This window comes from Coffea eugenioides, chromosome 5 (assembly GCF_003713205.1).
Source record: "Coffea eugenioides isolate CCC68of chromosome 5, Ceug_1.0, whole genome shotgun sequence".
Lineage (NCBI taxonomy): Eukaryota > Viridiplantae > Streptophyta > Magnoliopsida > Gentianales > Rubiaceae > Coffea > Coffea eugenioides.
In genome coordinates, this window is record NC_040039.1 from 15139140 (window position 1) to 15152662 (window position 13523).

The following is a 13523-nucleotide window of genomic DNA, read 5'->3' on the forward strand; positions in this document are numbered from 1 at the left end:
TTAGTATCATGATCATCTCCGCGCATGGAATAACAAGCCACATGTACATTAGATGAACTTTGACCACATCTGACTTGTCTATTCAACACCTTCATCATATTGCTCATTTGAGCACTGAGCATATTGATGGTATCAATTTCAATCATACCTGCTTGGTGCTTGGGATTATCTCTTTCATGAACCCATTGATAAGTATTTTTCACCATTTCCTCTATCAAACCTTGAGTTTCTTGGGGTGATTTTTCCATCAAACCTCCACCTATGGCTGCATCAATAGTAGTTTTAATAGAAAAGATAAACAATTATAGAAGATTTGTACAATCAGCCAATTGGGAAATCCATGGTGTGGATATTTTCAAAACAAATCTCTAAACCTTTTGTATACTTCATATAATGATTCATCATCCAATTGACTAAAACTAGTAATATCCATTCTAACCTTAGCCGTTTTGCCCGGTGAAAAATACTTATTCAAAAATACACTAAACAAATCATCCCAAGTAGTGAAAGTATTAGGGGCAAGAGAATATAACCAAATTTTAGCCTTATTCCTCAATGAAAATGGGAACAACCTTAGCCTTATAGCATCCTTACTAACTCTATTCATTTTGATTGTATCACATATCTCCAAAAATGTGGTTAAGTGTGCATTTGGATCCTCTACAGCATTACCTCCAAATTGAGATTGTTGTACTATTTGGATTAATGATGGTTTAATCTCAAAATTATTAGCGTTTACCGTCTGCCGTGCTATACTTGTTTGAAATCCTTGGATTTTTGATATAGCAAAATCCCTAAGAGCTTGCCTATTTGCTTTGTATTCCGCCATTTCTTCTTCAAAAAGTAACTCTATCACGATTCCCTCTATTTGTTGTCGAACCTTTTCTTCTTCTTATTGTGGTGTACGCCTTCTTTATCTACATAGCGTCCTTTTAATTTTCGGATCAAAAGATGCTACTACCCGTAAAATTCGATGCATACTGTGAGAACCCTCACTTTAAAATATAATTTCCCTAAACTACATGTCTTGTCCTAAGATTTAAACCACTCATTATATGCCCTAGCATTGTATTTTACATGTGTTACAACAATGCCCTTGTATTGACCCTCACTTTAAAACACAATTTTTTCTTATCTACATGCCTTATTCTAAGACTTAGACCACCTATAATATGCCCTTGCATCATATTTCCTATGTGTTATAACATTTCCCATGTATTACATTTCATTTCCTTTTATTTGAATTAAAACAATTTTTTGAGTTGGTTTTAAATATTTCACCACTTACATTTTGCCAAGTAATTTTTATTTGTGGTAGGGACTTTATATGAGAGATTAGAGGTGTTAAATAGGTATTGGTACATTTGGAAGGGTTAAAACATCATTAGTCAAAGAATTAAGAGAAGTTGTGGACAAGAAAGGGCTAATGTGGCAAAACCCTAGCCAAGTATTTTGTTTCACCAATGGTTAGAAGACAATTTAAACTAAGCTTAGCCTTTTCTTTCCTCATAGTGGCCGAACTCCTTGAGGCTTGTCAAGGAAGAGAGAGAACTCCATATTCTTGCATTCTAACCCTAGTTGATCAAGAGCAAAAACCAAAAGAGAAAGATCTTGAGTTAGTGAGAAACTTTCCTCCAACCCTAGTACTTGATTCAAGCTTGAAACTTTCATTTTGGTGGATTGATTTGGTAGTACAAGCTTCCTACAAGAGAGGTAAATATTCTTTAAATGATAGTTTTATGGTGTTTTATCATGTACTTTAAGTTTTAATGGCAAACTACAAGTTGTTTGGTAGAGATTTGGGGTTAATCTCTTGAATTAAACAAGTAGTAGTTGAGTTAGTTAGTATGCCTACCAATTGTTTGATGAAATGTTTGAACCTTGTTCACGGTTGCTTACGAAGTATTAACATGTTTTAAACCTCTTTTGAGTTAGATTTAACACTTGATATGTTGTTAAGTGAAAATCATTGGAGGATGAAGGTTGGATGAATATGTGAACTTGTGGACTGTTTTCTTTACCTTGGCTGACCGGTATTTGAAGGAAGGGTTTCTCCTTGATTTTTGTGGTTTATTTACACCTTAATCAAGCCTAAAAAACTTGACTAGACATTGGTTAAGCTCATGTGTGAGTTGGAATGAAATTTAAGCAAGTAAAGTGGTTGGTTAGACCACTAGGGGACTGTTTTGGTTTCCCTTGATAACTAGACTGCTATGGTTATTCTTAAACATGTTTATGTGTTACATTGTGAACTCCAATGGTACTAGGTGACTTGAATCCCGATATATGAACATTTGAGGACTGATTTGGGTAAATTTGAACTAAAACAAATGAAGATAGCACCAAGAACTAATGTAGTTTTGCTTGAGGTTAGGGCTGATCCAGAGTTGGAAAATCAGCCGACTTGTCTGAGCTACTGGTACTGATAGGAGACGATCTAGAGTGTGTATTTGGTATCGAGTCTAGTCTCCAACGCCACCGACGGCACCTGATTCTGACCTTCCTACAGTGAGTTATAGCCATTTTACCGAGACTGCGCGGGCGCGACTGTTTTACCCGCGAAGAACATTCTAAGCTTGAATGAGACTTTTCTTTTGCCCAACTTTCATGCAGTTATTAAACTTGTTTTCCCATGAACTTTTACTGCATTTTGGACCTCATTTGCATGATGAATTGAATGGCTTTAACCACTCACTTGGTCTCTTAATGACCCTACAATTGAGTGGGAAATGAACCTAATTTGTTAACGGTTTCACTCGTTGCCCTAGGATTGGGAAACAAAGGTGGTCGTAACTGAGATATTTGACGTTTGACTACTACATTGCTTGACAGGTGAGTGTTCCACTACCTGCTACCTCTTATGTAAAATATCTGAATACTTGAAATACTTGATTTGCGACTGTTTGAGCCAAACACTGTTTTGATAAAAATGGAGGCGAGCGTGTACTTTATCGCACTCGACCTCTTTTGTTTCCACTGAGACTCTATATACTATTATTATGAGATGTGATATCTCTATGTATGACTGTGTTTGAGTTGCTTGGGTGATATCCCATCAACTATTGCTACTGTTTGGGTACCCAACCTCATAGGTGAGTCGGTTCTATCGAGCCAGCATGGGCTTGGTCGAGAAGGCCGGAAAATCTTGGGGACTGTTTACTGAACACTGAAAATCAGTATACTCGGGTATTATCAAACTACTGTTTATGGTGTGCGGGCCCGGTAGGGGGTTGACTGGTGGACGGAGAACGGTGAAAGTGGTGTTCTACGGACTTTATATTCTATGAAGACAAATGTTGACGGAGAGTCAACGGATGCGGTTATGATCAAGCTCAAGTGGTTTCTGGCTTTTGAAAGCCACCCGTATCCTTGAATTGAACTGTGATTAAATTGTTATCATACTGTATGGTCTCTACTTGATTATATTATGATCTCTACTTGATCATATTGTGCCCTTATTTGGCTATGTGCTTACTTGTTTACTTGGAACCTCACTGGGTGTTAACTCACCCCATTCCCTTTGTTTTCCTTAACAGATCGGGAATGGATTTGATCAAGAGCTTTCTTAGCTTTATTTTGCTTTGAACTTGTATTTGGAGATTTCTAACTTTTGTTTGAGAAGACTTGTAAGTTTGAATTCATAAGTTCGACTTATGCCATTTAAATTAAGTGTGGAGTGGTAAGTTGACATTTAGCTATATATACTAAGCTTTGGATAGTTGGCGTAGTGATTATGTTTCCTTGCTTGGGAGGTAATTCATCAATTTCATTTGAGTTGATAGTTCTTTGATCGACCGAGCCCCGGTGAGAGCTGGGCAGACAGTCCGCTGATACCCAAGGGTTCGCCCTAAGGAGAGGTGGGGCTGTCACACAAACACTACAAACAAAAATAAAGAAATTATGTAGAATTATTTCACAAAACTACAAGAAATTCTAACTTAACTAGAAACAAAGTTTAGCTAATTAATGTAGAGAATGCCTAAATTAATAAAGCTTGTTAAACCCTAATATTGCCGCTCCCCGGCAACGACGCCAAAAACTTGACGAATTTTTGATGTAAGTATAAGTTTAATTCCGAATTACACCCGTTTTACTGCAAGCATACAGGTCAAGCTATTAGTTTAGGGTATATATCGGGTCAATCCCACAAAGAGCAACTTTGCATGTACTAGATCCTTACTTACTCTATTATTTAGACTAATGATCAATTTAACCAAGAGAAGTTGTAATTACTACCTAACTAGTCTTAACTAGATATTTGCAAGGTAACAATAGAGAAAATTCACTAAATACTTCAGTCTAGGGATATAGATTCCACTTATGGTATAAAAGATAAAAATATATAGATTTACCTCATGTTATAACTCTTGTTTAACTAGGGATTCATTTCCAATATTATCTACTCTTGTTCCTTCATAAAATGCAAGTTTAATCCACTTAAGTGTATCTCTATTCTCATGAGAATACTACTCAAACTCTATTTATGTTGTTCTATTATTATTACCAACTTTCATTGAGTAATAACAACTATAAGTTTGCTATTGGTGATCAAGCAATAACAAGTGATAAGCATGCATAAATAAACAAGTTAATACAATGTGTAACAAGTGCAAATCATATTCACTTCATATCAAGTAGCCATAAGCTTCTTCTACTCCCTAGATCTAGAAAGTTAGCTACTCATATAATATATGATAAGAAAGAACACTGCTTTATTGTATAAACACATATTGAATCACAAGTAAAAGATAGATAAAGAAAACTTAGCCAAGATTAGTGAAGAAACTCCCAATGATCTTTTATTTCTTCAACAAAATGAGTTGTACATGAAGTCTCCAATTGTTCTCACAAAAGCTCTAGCTAGAGAGAACAAGACAAGACTCTCCTAAGCTCTCATGCTAAAATCTGATAATAACTACTTATAATGTCCTATTCTCTCCTCCTCTAATGATTCTAACATCTCTAGTGTTAAGAGAGTCAAAAGTGATTTTTGGACAAGACATAAAGCTCATTTTCTCTTCCAAAAAGTCCCTTGAACATGCGTAGCTGAAATTCTTGTCTGGAGTAGAACTAGAAAGTGGTGTGAAAACAAGGCAAGTGGCTGACCAAGTTGCAGAAATCATGCTACAATACACGACCTTGGAATACACGACTTCAGCTCGCGTATTCAAGGGTCACGTATTACTTCTGTGAATTTGGCATCATTTCAAATGTTATTTTCTCAATGATGGAGGCCAGACTAGCTTTTGTACAACCCATGATCATCGTTCTTATTTAAACTTAAAGAGGGATTTATTTATATAACATAGCTAAGTATATATATATATTTAAGTTGTGACAGTGCCTTTTTACTCGAAAATTGACATTTTTAGATGAAAATCGCCGATTACTTAACACTTCACATACTCAAGTTGCCTTGCATACTCTTAATTCTAGTACCGTTTTATGCGAAAGTTGACATTTGTAGATGAAGACTCCCGATTACTAAATACAAGAACCATTGGAGTAGAACAAATCTTATTATTTTTCTTTGTCTTTTTTTTTTCAAAGTCCCTCAAAAGTATAATCATGAGAAGAGTATTGCAATTATTGACCATATTTATCACTTAACTTATAAAATCAAGTATAAAGAAGAAATTTCATCAAACATGCAAAATGTAGGCATAATTTTTTTTACTTTACAAGATATACTTTCTTATAAATGTACAATTTATAATCACATAATAGTAATTTTCAAGTTAAATGAGAAAAGAAATCTTCAGGTCACATATATTTATCTCAAAAATAGAAGAAATTTGAATTACTAATGTTGTGGAACTTGTTGCCCTTTGGATAAAATTGAAAAAATTTAAAACTTTTTGGGGCAATTTTACAAATTTGGACATGATTTTGGAAAAATTTTGGCAAAGTTTCCCCTTAAAATTGGATGAAACTCCCTACTAGCAAACCCAGGATTAACAACATTCAAGTGCAATTTATATTCCAAACATCAAGTCCAAGTAATAAACACAAAAATACTAGAAGTAGCACACATTTCCTCCCCCACACTTAAAGTACACATTGTCCTCAATGTGTAGGGAAAGAAAAAATAACAAAAGATAAAAATAAATACTCCCAAGTGCAATGGCTGAGATCCAGATCAACCATGAATCACGAACCTTCGCAAAAAACACAAACATCTACTAACACTGTCCAAAAGATGAAATGTAAAAGGAAAAGTGCAAGTTAAACATCTTACAAACAAAAGAGTAAAAATGACAAGAAAACAAGGAAACAAAAATAAAAGCCATCCAAAGGTGCAGTTTCAATCATTAGCTTCATCTTCAACACCGTCATGAGGTAGAGGAATGCCTAGATGATACTCAATCCACTCCAAGTGGGTGTTCATCCGTCCCAATCGATATTCGATATCATCCAGGTGAGTAAAGAGTCGCTGCCAATTTGATTGCTATGGTGGAGGAGGAGGTGCAGTAGTAGAAAATCCGACTTCCTCTCGGCCATGACGTGCCTTTTGTCTCCTTTCTCGAGTAGGTTGAGGAATGTTCTCCGTAACAATACACATACAACGAAGTGAAGAAATCGATAACTCAATTTTAGGCTTAACAAATTCGCGAGTTGTTACACCTTGCACATTAACGCCTTGACGCTCGAACACCAAAGAGAGAAGACAAGGAAATGCCAACTTGAATGAAGTGGTCCGCTGCCTCGCCGTAGACCTTATGTAGCTAATAATGATGTTTGGCAACGGAATTCGAGCGTAGAATGACTCCTGATTATAAAACATATAATCAAAAAAATAAATGTTACTTTTTCGAACCTCCGTATGACCAGTCTTTTTAGGTATGACATTGTGCGCTATTATATAAATGATTAGATGATGGCGAGGTTCAAAGACACTTGCTACCATTGTCTCCTTTCTTGAAGATTGAAAAGGTTGATACTCAAGACCAAACCTATTCATGGCGTACGATGGATCCCATCGACTATTGGGTTCGACGAAACCCTTCTTTAGATTGATTGCCTGACCTTGGTTGCTACAACCCAAAATAGCAGCTATGCGCTCCCATGATAAAATAATGCACTCTCATGCACCACGACTCCACCAACTCGCTACTGTGACGTGCTTTGTTATCAATATTGGCATAGAACTCGTGCACCAAATACAAGTAGAGTAAGTCGACAATGTGAGAATCGGCGCCCAACCAAATTGGTTAAACGCCTTCAAGATACGATAGACCATTTTAATTTTCGGACTCACATGCATCTCAAAGAGAAACTCCAAATTAGCGTGCGCTTCATGCCATTCTTGATTCGTACGACTTGTGAACTTGGCACTATCAAAGACGGTAGTTTCGGCACTACGAGAAGTGCGCTTCCCTTGTTGTTCCTCACCAGTTGGGGTGAAGGTGACCTCTCTTTGTCACTTTCTTCAATATCCTCACTCACCTCTATTTTGTCACTACTAGAGGATGAATAGACGACTTGCTTTTCCCTTGCCATAGTACCTAAGAAAAGAAATTCGATTATCTACGTGTACTAAAACATATTTCATAAATTTGACCATAAATAACTACAATTGACTCAAATAACCACAAATACATCTCTGCATTTCATAAGAAATTAAATAAAAATATTTAAACTATCACTATTATGACATACGAGATGTGATATAAAAAGTGTCAAAAACTGTCAAAATCACCAATTTATCAAAATAGACAATAAATATGTCCCAATTAATGTAATTAACAATAATCATGATTATAGTAGTCTTAATTAGCAACAATAATGCACATTTAACAATAAACATAGTTAAGCAAAAATTATCTTAATAAATCAGAAAATTCATCAAAATTACTCTCTAAACACAATGTACATGCCAAAACATCATCACTCAACCATTTTCAGCCATAATCAGTAATCAAAATGGCCCAAATACCAGTTTAAACTATTTTTTCTCATTATTTCCAAATATAACAATATTAAATTTTAAATATCCATTGAATAACAAATTGCTACATTGGAACATGTAATCATGCTTAAGCAACCTAAATAATCAAATTGGAGGCCACAACATCAATAAACATCATAAAAAATTTGAAATTAGATGATGCCAGAAAACTCGGGAAATTGAAAAATAACAACTTTTACAATACAAAGATTTGATGAAAAAACTTACCTCAATCGTGAAGAGTGATGTTTTGAGATGATGATTATGCAAAAAGTCCTATGCAAATCACTCCAATTGACCTCTAATTGATGAATTTAAGAACTAAAAACCCTAGCCCCAAATTTCTTAAAAATAGATTTTGAGTTATTTTTCTTGAATTTTAATCGGTTAAAAAGACTTTATGAGGGCTAAATGATGATGGGTTGATGTTTTCTAACAAGAAAACGGAGTAAAAAGTGGAATTTTGTGAAGATGTGCGTGTGGGGCTGAAGGAAAATGCGACTTGGAGAAGAAAAGAAGAATAAAGAATGAGCTGCGTTTTGGGTTTTTGAATAAGTGAAGAATAGGCGACTTAAAATCGCGTATTTACAAGTCGCGTTTTCTATGAAAATTTTTCAGAATTGAATACGTGACTTCATCAATATGCAACTTTGAGTTGTGTGAGGACCCGAATTTTTATTTTACTTATTTTATTTTATTTTACTGACTTATTTAATTATTTATTTATCCGTTTACTACGAATAATTTATTTCATCCATTTTAAATCCATTTGCATGGAACAATGTCTCATTTATATTTTTAAAACGTTTCGTTAGCGAATTTAATTTTTCTGGGGCTCGTTTAGCAAAACATAGCGAATGCACGTTTTTTGAGACAAATTCAATCTGAGAGTACATTAATCTTGGAGAATTAAAAATAATCAATAGTAGACTAAGAAAAGTTAACTGAGAGATTAGAGGTGAGTGAGTTAAATTAAGCTCAATTAGGAGCACTAATTGCTCACTATTCAATTGTTGACTTTTAGGAACAAAAGCACCTTTATGTCAATCTTTCTTTCATACCATCAAATCACCCAACTACCATCCAAAACCTTTCTTCCTCCTCTCTCCCTTGGCCAACTCCCCCTCCACCTTTTCCCCACAAATATTTCAGCTCCCTTGTCTTCCATTTTCCTCCAAGAAGACTCTCCAAATTTGCTTCTTTTCTTGGTTCTTCATACAAGTTTGGAAGGTGACTTGAACAAGGAAGAAACTTTGGTGATTTAAGAGCTTATATACTAGTGGTTGTTCTTCATTCTTGGAAGCAAAGGTAATCCTCCAAGTTCTCATCTTTTTCCTCTCAACTATTAGTAGTTAGTTAGTTATAGTTAGTTAGTTGTTGGATTGTTGATGGGTTCACAAGAATCTTGACATTAGGTAGAGGACTTGAGGTAACTTTATAGGTACCGGCCTTGAGGATTTTGTATGTTTACTTGCTTGTTTGATGCTTATTTTGAGAAAATATGGCTTAGTTTTAGTTGGAAAGTTGGAAAAGAAAACTAGAAGATGAAGGATGCTTGCTATCCAAATTTTGGCTGGTTGAAACCCTCATGCTAATTTCAAATTTTGTTGTTGTTTTGGTGCTATAATGGTTGTTATATGATGGTGTTTATATGTGTTAAATATCTTCCAAAAAGCTTTACAATTGGTTGAGTTAAAATAGGGTTTAAGTGAGGAAGAAATCTGGAAAATTTTCTGACCAAGAGACCCGACCAGTGCTCACATTTTGGGTTATAACTTTTTTTCTGGGAGTTGAAATCCAGTTCTGTTTGTGGTATCCGAAACTAGATTACGAGGGCTTTCTGTCGATATAAAATGCACCTCCTAATTCGTTTCCTATGAGCCGTAGTGAACCAGCAAATATAACTGAATTTTCTCACTGCTTTCATCCGAGAAACAGTCCTAACTGCAGTTTGTAGCTCAATTTCGCCTATCTTGTAAAATGAATTTTTAGACAGTTACTTCTAGTGATTTGTAGAATTTTGAATCTATTTTTCAACGCTACAAACCATGCTAAATTTTGAGTTCTGTAGCTTTAGTTATGACCAGATTTTGAAACTCTGTCAAGCCTTCAAAACTGGAAATTTTGTGCAACAGGTTCCAAAATTCAGTTTGCTTAAAACTATTGTATCTTGGTGTAGCAAGGTCCGCATTGAGTTCTGTTTGTTGCATTTGAAACTAGATTTGGATTTATATTAGTGATATAAATTTTAAGGGCTGATTCCATTTCTACAAATTTTTCCGAATTTCCAAACATTGCTGAAATTGCAAGCCTGTTTTGCAATGTCCTGTCTGGAACAGTGACTTTGAGGTAAAATTTGAATGATTTAAAATTGGACTCTGAGAAAAGTGTCTTCTAGAGAGTTTTAGTGCATTGAGTCTTGTTTCCAACGGTATAAATTTTCCAATTTTTGGACTTCCAAAACTCGAGATACGATTTTTCCAAATACTGTCGCACCAAGCTAGAAATTTTCTGGTTTCAACCAAAGTACTCTTTTAAACACTTTCAACCTCCCTTTGAGATTGTAGTCCGTTTTAAGTTTAATTTCATGGTTGGACACAAGGTCACTTTTGAACCTTAAACTGTCATTTTGAATCTTGGTTTCCAAAGGATTAAACCTCTCTTAATGCATTTTCTTGGTTGTTAACTTCCTTGGTTAATGGCACCCCTATTCTTATGCCCTCGATTTCCATGAGTTTGAACTTTAAAAAGGGAGCGTTTTAATTAGAATAATTCTTGGAGAATTTCACTAGTTTTATATTCAAAACTTGGAACCTTTAACCTTAACATTTACTTTGAAAATGAGTGGAGTTTCGGATGAGTTTTGACTCCATTAGTTTGGAAAACGTAAATGCTCTTTATATTCCAAAGTTTGGACATGAGATTTGAAGTTTGAGAGATGGAAACCATCATCCCTTTTTCTTCGATTTTCGTGCCAAAAGTGAAAGTGGTACTTTCTTTTGGAATTGGAATTATTTACCACGACTTGAATAAAAAACGACCTTTGAGCTCTCTTTGAGCATTATTTCCATGATTTAGTGAGAAAAGCTCTTTTAACTTGATTCGAACTTGTGACCTTGAGAGTGGGCAGTGAGAAAATGTCTTTTTTTATTAACTTTGATTGAGTACCTAGGTAATCATATTTTTGCATGTCTCAAGTGGTCACGAGAACGTCGAAGAGCTCGTCTGACTGCTCGCTTGCTCTTGTTTTGCCTTGACTTTTGGTGAGTGTCAAGTGCATGTTCAATGCTAATGTGATTAAATTGATATTTGTACAAGTGATATATGATACATGAACTTGCCGAGGCGAGGGTGTACTTTATCGCCCTCGTTCTCTCTTTCTTGTGATTGAATGATACTTGTTAAGCGAATATATGACTCGCACTTGTACTTGATATGTTTTAACTCGTGAGCACTGAGCGGCTAGATGTATCACGCCCTATTTGGGGTGGGAGGTACCGCTCATTCCGACTCAGTGCTATGATCGATTCTAAGTCGATTAGAACGTTGTCTCATCGACCACTTATACTTGTGGGGACGCCCCAACCCATTGGCTAATCTCGTAACTCGAGCCGACAAGGGTTTGGTCGAGAAGTTTGGTGAACCATGAAAAATTTTATAACTTGATCTTTTGAGATCTTGTTTGGCATACTCGAATAGTATCGCCACTTCGTACATATTTGGTTCCGGATCCGAGTGGGTGTTATGTTAGACGGAAGAAGTAAGTGGAGCACTACGGTCGTGTTACTACTTAGGTTGATGGAGGGTCAACCCCAGATGGCCCAACTTGATTGAGATGTGGAAATAACTCCTGAGAGCTCCTGTATCCTCCTTGTGTGTTTATTTCCTACTCGTGCACTTGAATGAAATATCATGTTTAAAAGTTGCTTTCAAACATGTTACTTAATTTATTGGGTTACTTGTTTGCGTGTTTGTTTTCTTGGCCTCACTGAGCGTTCACTCATCTCTTTAAATTTGTTTTCCTTAACAGGCTTTGGAGGTGGATTGGAGGATCTAGACTAGCGATTTGGTGGAAGTTAGTATATTTTTGTATGAATTTGGTGACTCTTAAAGTGTAACTTTTGTTACTCTTGGTTGGTGGATTGTAATTATGATTGTTAACCCTTGAAGTTATGGCTTGTATATTCGAAGTACTTTTTATTTAAATCGATGGTTGTTTTGTGGCTCTATATTAAGCTTGAACGAGTGTGTGAGTCCTGACGAAAGTTGGGCAGGCGTTCCGCTGATACCCTAGGGAGAGGTGGGGGCGTCACAGTTGGTATCAGAACGCTAGGCTTGAAATACCTGGAATAGGGTTAGGAGTCCTTAGTCGTGAACATTTGGTCATAGAAATCCCTGATAGACCTTAAGTTAAATTTTTAAATGGTATCAGTGAATATAAGAGCCTAACCTTAATTTTGTGGGTTATGTGTAGGATCAGGATAGTAGCAGTGATGATGATAGGATTGATGGATCTCTCCGCGTGATTCCGTATCGTATGGTTGGAGGCGGACCCCTCCTGCGGTACTCACCTGCTAGGCAGGGTAGGATGTGCCCATGCTAAGCGAAAGACTCTTACCTTAATCGCGTGGTGTTGGGGGTAGTTGAGGAATGGAGGCAGTTGACTCACAACCTCAGGATAGCACTAGCTGAGAGAGAGGAGATGGAAACCACTATGGAGGCCCAGGCTGTCCGGACCCAGGAGCTTGAGGCTAGGGTACTTGAGGAGCGTCAGAGAGCTGACGCCTCCCATGCACAATTTTAGGAGACTGAGGGGCGCCTTATCCGGATTGTCCAGGAGGCAGGGAACCGCGTGGATGGTATTATGGCCGAGTGTGTGACTATGGCCGAACGTCTAGAGGAGGCTTTGCTTGGGGATGTCCCTGGAGAGACTGCACCTGTTGCGGAGATAGAGATAGAGCCGATAGAGGAGGATCCTGAGGAGGACCTCGAGAAGGACCCTTCTGAGACTGTAGGGTCTTCTAGTTCGGTCCACCTGTATTAGAAACCTCTTGATCTTTTGACTTTTGTTCAGGACTTAGAAGGGTGAACCTCGTTGTGAGGCTTTTTGTATTTTGTTGCATGTACCCCTGTATTTTGAGGCACTTGGATGCCTATGTCCTGTATTTGATATTATTGATTCGTTGAATGCACTCTTAACATGTGACATGACTTCTAATCTATGTAAAGATATATGCTTTGGTTTTAAAGTATTCTTGCAACTTGTACATGGTTTTAAATTTCTATACTTAATTCTTTTCTCTTTTAATTATGCACTTAGAATCTTACTATATGGATCGGTGAGGACGTGGAAGGCGGCGTGGGCGTGGGTTTCGGCAACCCCGCACTCCCGAGAGAGGTGAGAGATCTGCAACTGGTTCAAACCAAAACCCTAGTAACGAAGAAGGTGACCAAGTGGCTACGGCCCTTAACTGTATAACCGATGTTCTCGAACGTTTAGTTGAGCGCCAAGGCCCTAAACCAGTCAACCAACCTAGGAACCAAGAAAGGAGTGAGGATAGAGCTTTAGAGCGCT

General features: G+C 36.8%; 1 non-coding gene across 1 annotated transcript; it reads left to right on the forward strand.

Annotated features, from left to right (window-relative positions):
* The first annotated feature begins 335 nt into the window (after window positions 1–335).
* LOC113772642 lies at window positions 336–442 on the forward strand. Its single transcript, XR_003468608.1, has one exon. It is a non-coding gene; the product is annotated as a small nucleolar RNA R71 (small nucleolar RNA).
* The last annotated feature ends 13081 nt before the right edge of the window (window positions 443–13523 follow it).